We start from the raw sequence: 8,476 nt of genomic DNA on the forward strand, positions 1-8,476 counted from the left end.
TATGTATCTGTGGCAATTATGTATCCGGTGGTAATACTGGAAAACAAAGTGCTTAGGGTCACGGCCAAGACTCATGAAGTAGCCGTGTTCAAGAATCAATATACTAAACTAGGAGAATCAATAATACTATCTGAATTCTGAGTTCCTATGGATGCCAATCATTCTACATTTCAAAGGATAAAGTGAGATGCCAAAACTGTTTGGGAGCAAAAAGCTACTAGTCCCGCTCATCTAATTAGAATCTAAGCTTCACTTAAAACTCTGAGATATTATTGCTTCTTGATTTCTTTTTGTCCTATTTTATTTATCTAGTTGCCTGAGGACAAGCAATAGTTTAAGTTTGGTGTTGTGATGCGCGGATATTTTATACGCTTTTTGTGGGTACTTTCATGTAGATTTTAGTATGTTTTAGTTAGTTTTTAGTAGATTTTTATTATTTTTTAGGCAAAAATCATATTTCTGGACTTTACTATGATTTTGTGTATTTTTCTGTGATTTCAGGTATTTTCTAGCTAAAATTGAGGGAGCTGAGCAAAAATCTGATTGAGGCTGAAAAAGGACTGCTGATGCTGTTGGATTCTGACCTTTCTGCATTTGGAATGGATGTTTTGGAGCTGTAGGAGTCCAATTGGCGCGATCTCAATTGGTTTGGAAAGTCGACATCTAGGGCTTTCCAGGAATATATAATAGTCCATACTTTGCGCAAAAATAGATGATATAAACTGGCATTCAATATCAGTTTCATGTTGTAGTCTGGCGTTCAGCGCCAGAAACAGGTTACAAGTTGGAGTTCAACGCTAGAAACAGGTTACAACCTGGCGTTCAACTCCAGAAACAGCCCAGGCACGTGAGAAGCTTAAGTCTCAGCCCCAGCACACACCAAGTGGGCCCCAGAAGTGGATTTCTGCACTATCCATCTTAGTTTACTCATTTTCTGTAAACCTAGGTTACTAGTTTAGTATTTAAGCAACTTTTAGAGACTTATTTTGTATCTCATGACATTTTTAGATCTGAATTTTTATACTCTTTGATGGCATGAGTCTCTAAACTCCATTGTTGGGGGTGAGGAGCTCTGTAGCGTCTCGATGAATTAATGCAATTATCTCTATTTTCCATTCAAACACGCTTGTTCCTATCTAAGATGTTCATTCATGCTTCACCATGAAGAAGGTGATGATCCGTGACACTCATCACCTTCCTTAATCCATGAACGTGTGCCTGACAACCACCTCCGTTCTACATTAGATTGAATGAGTATCCTTAGATTCCTTAATCAGAATCTTCGTGGTATAAGCTAGAATTGATGGCGGCATTCATGAGAATCCGGAAAGTCTAAATCTTGTTTGTGGTATTCCGAGTAGGATTCAAGGATTGAATGGCTGTGACGAGCTTCAAACTCGCGATTGTTGGGTGTAGTGACGGATGCAAAAGAATCAATGGATTCTATTCTGACATGATCGAGAACCAACAGATGATTAGCCGTGCTATGACAGAGCATTTGGACCATTTTCACTGAGAGGATGGGAAGTAGCCATTGACAACGGTGACACCCTACATACAGCTTGCCATGGAAGGAGCCTTGCGTGTGTGAAGAGGAGTACAAGAGAAAAGCTAAAATAAAGAGGACAAAGCATCTCCAAAACTCCAACATATTCTCCATTATTGAGTAACAATTACTTATTCCAAACACTTTCACTTTTTACAATTAAATTCAAAGAACCTTATTGGCATCCTGACTAAGATTAATAAGATAACCATAGCTTGCTTCATACCAATAATCTCCGTGGGATCGACCCTTACTCACGTAAGGTATTACTTGGACGACCCAGTGCACTTGCTGGTTAATTATGCGGATTGCAAAGGTGTGATTGCAATTTCGTGCACCACAAATCCACTAAGCAAGCACTGGGAGTTGTGGAGAATGTGTTGGTAAAAGTGGAAAAATTCTTTCTCCCTGCTGACTTTGTTATCTCAGATATAGAAGAGGACCCTAACACTCCCAACATCCTGGGGAGGCCTTTCCTAGCTATGGGCAGAGCATTAATAGATGTTGAAAAAGGAGAATTGTTGCTGAGAGTGCATGATGAGCATCTAGCATTCCATGTTTTTAAAACCTTGCATGAGCCCATTCAAGAAGAAGATTTTATGAAGGATAAGGCCAGAGATCAAAGTTTGAAGGAGGCAGTCAATGAGTTAACTCCAAGACTTCTAAATCTATGCTTAAAAGTAGTAGAGATGGTGCAACAAACCAAAGAAATCAAGGAGAAACTAGATCCAGAACCCCCAGATAAGAGATTCAACATCCTAGATAAAGAACCAGCAAGGCAGGGAGTATCTCTTGAGAAAGAAAAGAAGAAGAGGCCAAGAGGGTGGAGAAATAAGAAGATTCCTACTAAAGGCTTTTCATCAGGGGATAAAGTGGTGGTAAACACCTAACCAATGAAGGTGTCTCCACAATTATCTGAATACTACACTGTGAACCGGGTCCTTTCACTTGAACACCTAGAGATCATCAAAGAGGAGACTGGAAGGAAGTTCACAGTAAGAGGAGAAAAGCTGAGGCACTATGATTTTCGGCCTCCATGATCAAAGAATGAAGGATGTCAAGCTAATGACAATAAAGAAACGCTTGTTGGGAGGCAACCCAACCTGAGGTAGTTCACCTTTCATAGCTATTTCAATAAAAAGGTTAATTAGACTTATCTATATTGTAAAGAGCTAAGTTTGGTGTTGCACACCAAAATAAATTAAGGGAGAATGAAGGATTCTAAGTTTGGTGTTCCACCAAAGTCTCATTTAAAAGTACATTCTCACCTTCTGCATACATGGCTGCTAGCTCTAAGCAATTAGATAAACCAATTAACCAATTGTTTACTTTTTAGTTTTTCTAGTTTTTATTGTCTTTAGCAAAGATAAAAGAGAATTCATAATTGGTTAACTTGTTGCATCAGAGGCAGTGTGATGAGCGGATAATTTGTATGCTTTTTGGCATTGTTTTTAGTATGTTTTTAGTATGATTTAGTTAGTTTTTAGTATATTTTTATTAGTTTTTAGCTAAAATTCACTTTTCTGGACTTTACTATGAGTTTGTGTGTTTTTCTGTGATTTCAGGTATTTTCTGGCTGAAATTGAGGGTCCTGAGCAAAAATCTGATTCAGAGACTGAAAAGGACTGCAGATGCTGTTGGATTCTGACCTCCCTGCACTCGAAGTGGATTTTCTGGAGCTACAGAAGCCCAACTGGCGCGCTCTCAACGGCGTTGGAAAGTAGACATCCTGGGCTTTCCAGCAATATATGATAGTTCATACTTTGCCCAAGATTTGATGGCCCAAACCGGCGTTCAAAGTCACCCTCAGAAATTCCAGCGTTTAACGCTGGAACTGGCATAAAACTTGGAGTTAAACGCCCAAACTGGCATAAAAGCTGGCGTTTAACTCCAGAAAAGGTCTCTACACGAAAATGCTTCATTGCTCAGCCCAAACACACACCAAGTGGACCCAGAAGTGGATTTTTACATCATTTACTCATTTCTGTATACCCTAGGCTACTAGTTTACTATTAATAGGATCTTTTGACATTGTATCAGTACCTCATGACACTTTACACGTTTCTTTGTGTACTTTCCACGGCATGAGTCTCTAAACCCCATGGTTGGGGGTGAGGAGCTCTGCTGTGTCTTGATGGATTAATGCAATTACTACTGTTTTTCATTCAATCATGCTTGCTTCCATTCCAAGATATTACTTGTTCTTAAACCGGATGAATGTGATGATCCGTGACACTCATCATCATTCTCAACTATGAACGTGTGCCTGACAACCACCTCCGTTCTACCTTAGATTAAGTAGATATCTCTTGGATTCTTTAACCGGAATCTTCGTGGTATAAGCTAGAACTGATGGCGGCATTCAAGAGAATCCGGAAGGTCTAAACCTTGTCTGTGGTATTCTGAGTAGGATTCAATGATTGAATGACTGTGACCAGCTTCAAACTCCTGAAGGCGGGGCGTTAGTGACAGACGCAAAAGAATCACTGGATTCTATTCCGGCCTGATCGAGAACCGACAAATGGATAGCCGTGCCGTGACAGGGTGCGTTGAACATTTCCACTGAGAGGATGGGAGGTAGCCACTGACAACGGTGAAACCCTTGCATACAGCTTGCCATGGAAGGAGCCTTGCGTGCTTGAAGAAGAAGACAGTAGGAAAGCAGAGATTCAGAAGACAGAGCATCTCCAAAACCTCAACCTATTCTCCATTACTGCAAAACAAGTAATCATTTCATGTTCTTTTGTTTTTCACACTCAATCCTGATAATTTCTGATATCCTGACTAAGATTTACAAGATAACCATAGCTTGCTTCAAGCCGACAATCTCCGTGGGATCGACCCTTGCTCACGCAAGGTATTACTTGGACGACCCAGTGCACTTGCTGGTTAGTTGTGCGGGATTGCAAAAGTGTTGTTGCAATTTCGTGCACCAAGTTTTTGGCGCCGTTGCCGAGGATTATTCGAGTTTGGACAACTGACGGCTTATCTTGTTGCTTAGATTAGGACTGTTTTATTTTTGTTGGTTTAGAGTCTTTTAGTTGAGTCTAGTTTCATATTTTAAGTTTGGTGTCAATTGCATGCTTTTGTTTTTCTTTTGATTTTCAAATTTGCATGTTCTTAGTCCCTTTTTGATTCATAAAAATTCTAAGTTTGGTGTCCTCTGTGTGTTTTTCCCTTAAAAATTTTCGAAAATTGGTGTTTGATTTTCTAAAAATTTTAAGTTTGGTGTCTTTTTGTTGTTTTTCTCTTTCCTCTTTTCAAAAATCAAATCTTTTTCATAAAAATTTTTCAATCATATCTTTCTAATTGCTATTTTCAAAATCTTTTTAATTAACTAATTGATTCAGTTCTCAATTTGCTTTGATCTTATTTTCTTTTTGATTTTCGAATTTTTATTTTATTTTCCTTTTGATTTTATTTTATTTTTTTCGGTTAATTCAAAAAAAAAAATTCTATTTGCAATCCATATCATTTCCCTTTATCCATTATGGACCTAAGTGGGATTGATCAGTCCAAAAGGACTCTGGGGTCATATGCTAACCCCATTACAGCTGCATATGGGAGTAGCATCTGTACACCTCCCATCAAAGCAAGCAGCTTTGAGCTAAATCCTCAACTCATTATCATAGTGCAGCAAAATTGCCAGTATTCCGGTCTTCCACAGGAAGAGCCTACTGAGTTTCTGGCACAATTCTTGCAAATTGCTGACACAGTACATGATAAAGAGGTGGATCAGGATGTCTACAGACTATTACTGTTTCCATTTGCTGTAAAAGATCAAGCTAAAAGGTGGTTGAATAACCAACCTACAGTAAGCATAAAGACATGGAAACAGTTATCAGACAAATTCCTGAATCACTTTTACCCTCCAAAGAGGATGACACAGCTAAGGCTGGACATCCAAGGCTTTAAACAAAAGGATAATGAATCCCTTTACAACGCCTGGGAGAGGTATAGAGGTATGCTAAGGAAATGTCCCTCTGAAATGTTTTCAGAGTGGGTACAGTTAGACATTTTCTACTATGGGCTTACAGAAAAAGCTCAGATGTCTTTAGACCACTCAGCTGGTGGATCTATACACATGAGGAAGACAATTGAAGAAGCTCAAGAGCTTATAGACACTGTTGCTAGAAACCAATATTTGTACTCTAGCAATGAGTTCTCTCCAAAAGAGGAAGTCATGGCAGTAGTCACTGACCCGAATCCTCAAGAACAGATAATTGAGCTTAATCAACAATTGCTCCTGATGACAGAACAGTTAGCAGACTTTAAAGAGATGCTCCATGAAACTAAAGTTGCTAACAAGAGCATAGAACTACAGTTGAATCAAGCAAAATAGCAAATATCTAAACAGATAACAGAGGAATGTCAAGCAGTTCAATTGAGGAGTGGGAAGACACTGAATACCACTGCTCAAAAGAGCAGAAAGCCAAACAAGGAACAATTGACAGAGGATAACCAAACCACTGTTCAAAATCCCTCTGAGGACAGTAAGAGCCCAGAGAGGAAAGTTATTGGCGTTCAAACGCCAGAAAGGGAAGGAAAGCTGGCGTTAAACGCCCATTCCTTGCCCAGTTCTGGCGTTCAAACGCCAGAAAAGGGGGAAAAGTTGGCGTTAAACGCCCATTTTCCACCCAATCCTGGCGTTCAGACGCCAAGGGTAGATCAGACACCTGAGAGTGCTGACAGTAATCCCTCTAACAAGGCTTCTTCAACCACTTCTGTAAGGAATAAACCTGCAGCATCTAAGGTTGAAGACTATAAAGCCAAGATGCCTTATCCTCAAAAACTCCGCCAAGCGGAACAGGATAAGAAATTTGCCCGCTTTGCAGACTATCTAAGGACTCTTGAAATAAAGATTCCGTTTGCAGAGGCACTTGAGCAAATACCTTCTTATGCTAAATTCATGAAAGAAATCTTAAGTCATAAGAAGGATTGGAGAGAAACTGAAAAAGTGTTTCTCACTGAAGAATGCAGTGCAGTCATGCTAAAAAGCTTACCAGAAAAGCTTCAAGATCCAGGAAGCTTTATGATACCATGCACATTAGAAGGTGCTTGCACCAAGACAGCCCTATGTGATCTTGGGGCAAGCATCAATCTAATACCTGCATCCATTATCAGAAAGCTTGGGTTGACTGGAGAAGTCAAACCAACCCGGATATGCCTCCAACTTGCTGATGGCTCCATTAAATATCCATCAGGCATAATAGAGGATATGATTGTCAAGGTTGGACCATTCGCCTTTCCAACTGACTTTGTGGTGCTGGAAATGGAGGAGCACAAGAGTGCAACTCTCATTCTAGGAAGACCTTTCCTAGCAACTGGACAAACTCTCATTGATGTACAAAAAGGGGAAGTAACCTTGAGAGTCAATGAGGATGATTTCAAGTTGAATGCTGTAAAAGCTATGCAGCATCCAGACACACCAAATGACTGCATGGGCGCTGACATTATTGACTCTCTGGTAGAAGAGATCAATATGACTGAAAGCCTAGAATCAGAGCTTGAGGACATCTTCAAAGATGCTCAACCTGATCAAGAAGAACTAGAGGAAGCAAAGGAATTTTCGAAAATTCCTCAGGAGGAGAATAAGCCTCCCAAACCTGAACTCAAACCACTACCACCATCCCTGAAATATGCATTTCTGGGAGGGGGTGAAACTTTTCCAGTGATTATAAGCTCTGCTTTAAATTCACAGGAAGAGGAAGCACTGATTCAAGTGCTAAGGACACACAAGACAGCTCTTGGGTGGTCCATAAGTGATCTTAAGGGTATTAGCCCAGCTAGATGCATGCACAAGATCCTGTTGGAGGATAATGCCAAACCATTGGTCCAACCACAAAGGAGGCTAAATCCAGCCATGAAGGAGGTGGTGCAGAAAGAGGTCACTAAATTACTAGAGGCTGGTATTATTTATCCTATTTCTGATAGACCCTGGGTGAGCCCTGTCCAAGTTGTCCCCAAAAAGGGAGGCATGACAGTGGTTCATAATGAAAAAAATGAACTGGTTCCTACAAGAACAGTCACAGGGTGGCGTATGTGTATTGACTACAGAAGGCTCAATACAGCCACCAGAAAGGATCATTTTCCTTTACCATTCATAGACCAAATGCTAGAAAGACTAGCTGGTCATGACTATTACTGCTTTTTGGATGGCTATTCAGGCTACAACCAAATTGCAGTAGATCCCCAGGACCAAGAGAAAACAGCATTCACTTGCCCTTCTGGCGTGTTTGCCTACAGGAGGATGCCTTTTGGTCTGTGCAATGCACCTGCAACCTTTCAGAGGTGCATGCTCTCTATCTTCTCAGATATGGTAGAGAAATTTCTGGAAGTCTTCATGGATGACTTTTCAGTATATGGAGACTCATTCAGCTCCTGTCTTAATCACCTAGCACTTGTCCTGAAAAGGTGCCAAGAGACTAACCTGGTTTTAAACTGGGAGAAATGTCACTTTATGGTGACTGAATGAATTGTCCTTGGGCACAAAATTTCAAGCAGGGGAATAGAGGTGGATAAGGCAAAGGTAGAGGTAATTGAAAAATTACCACCACCTGCCAATGTTAAGGCAATCAGAAGCTTTCTGGGGCATGCAGGATTCTACAGAAGGTTTATAAAGGATTTTTCGAAAATTGCAAAACCTTTGAGTAACCTGCTAGCTGCTGACACACCATTTGTGTTTGACACACAGTGTCTGCAGGCGTTTGAGACCCTGAAAGCTAAGCTGGTCACAGCACCAGTTATCTCTGCACCAGATTGGACATTGCCATTTGAATTAATGTGTGATGCCAGTGACCATGCCATTGGTGCAGTGTTGGGACAGAGGCATAACAAGCTTCTGCACGTCATTTATTATGCCAGCCGTGTTCTAAATGGCGCACAGAAGAACTACACAACCACAGAAAAAGAGTTACTTACAGTGGTCTA

This window comes from Arachis hypogaea, chromosome 1 (genome assembly GCF_003086295.3).
Source record: "Arachis hypogaea cultivar Tifrunner chromosome 1, arahy.Tifrunner.gnm2.J5K5, whole genome shotgun sequence".
NCBI lineage: Eukaryota > Viridiplantae > Streptophyta > Magnoliopsida > Fabales > Fabaceae > Arachis > Arachis hypogaea.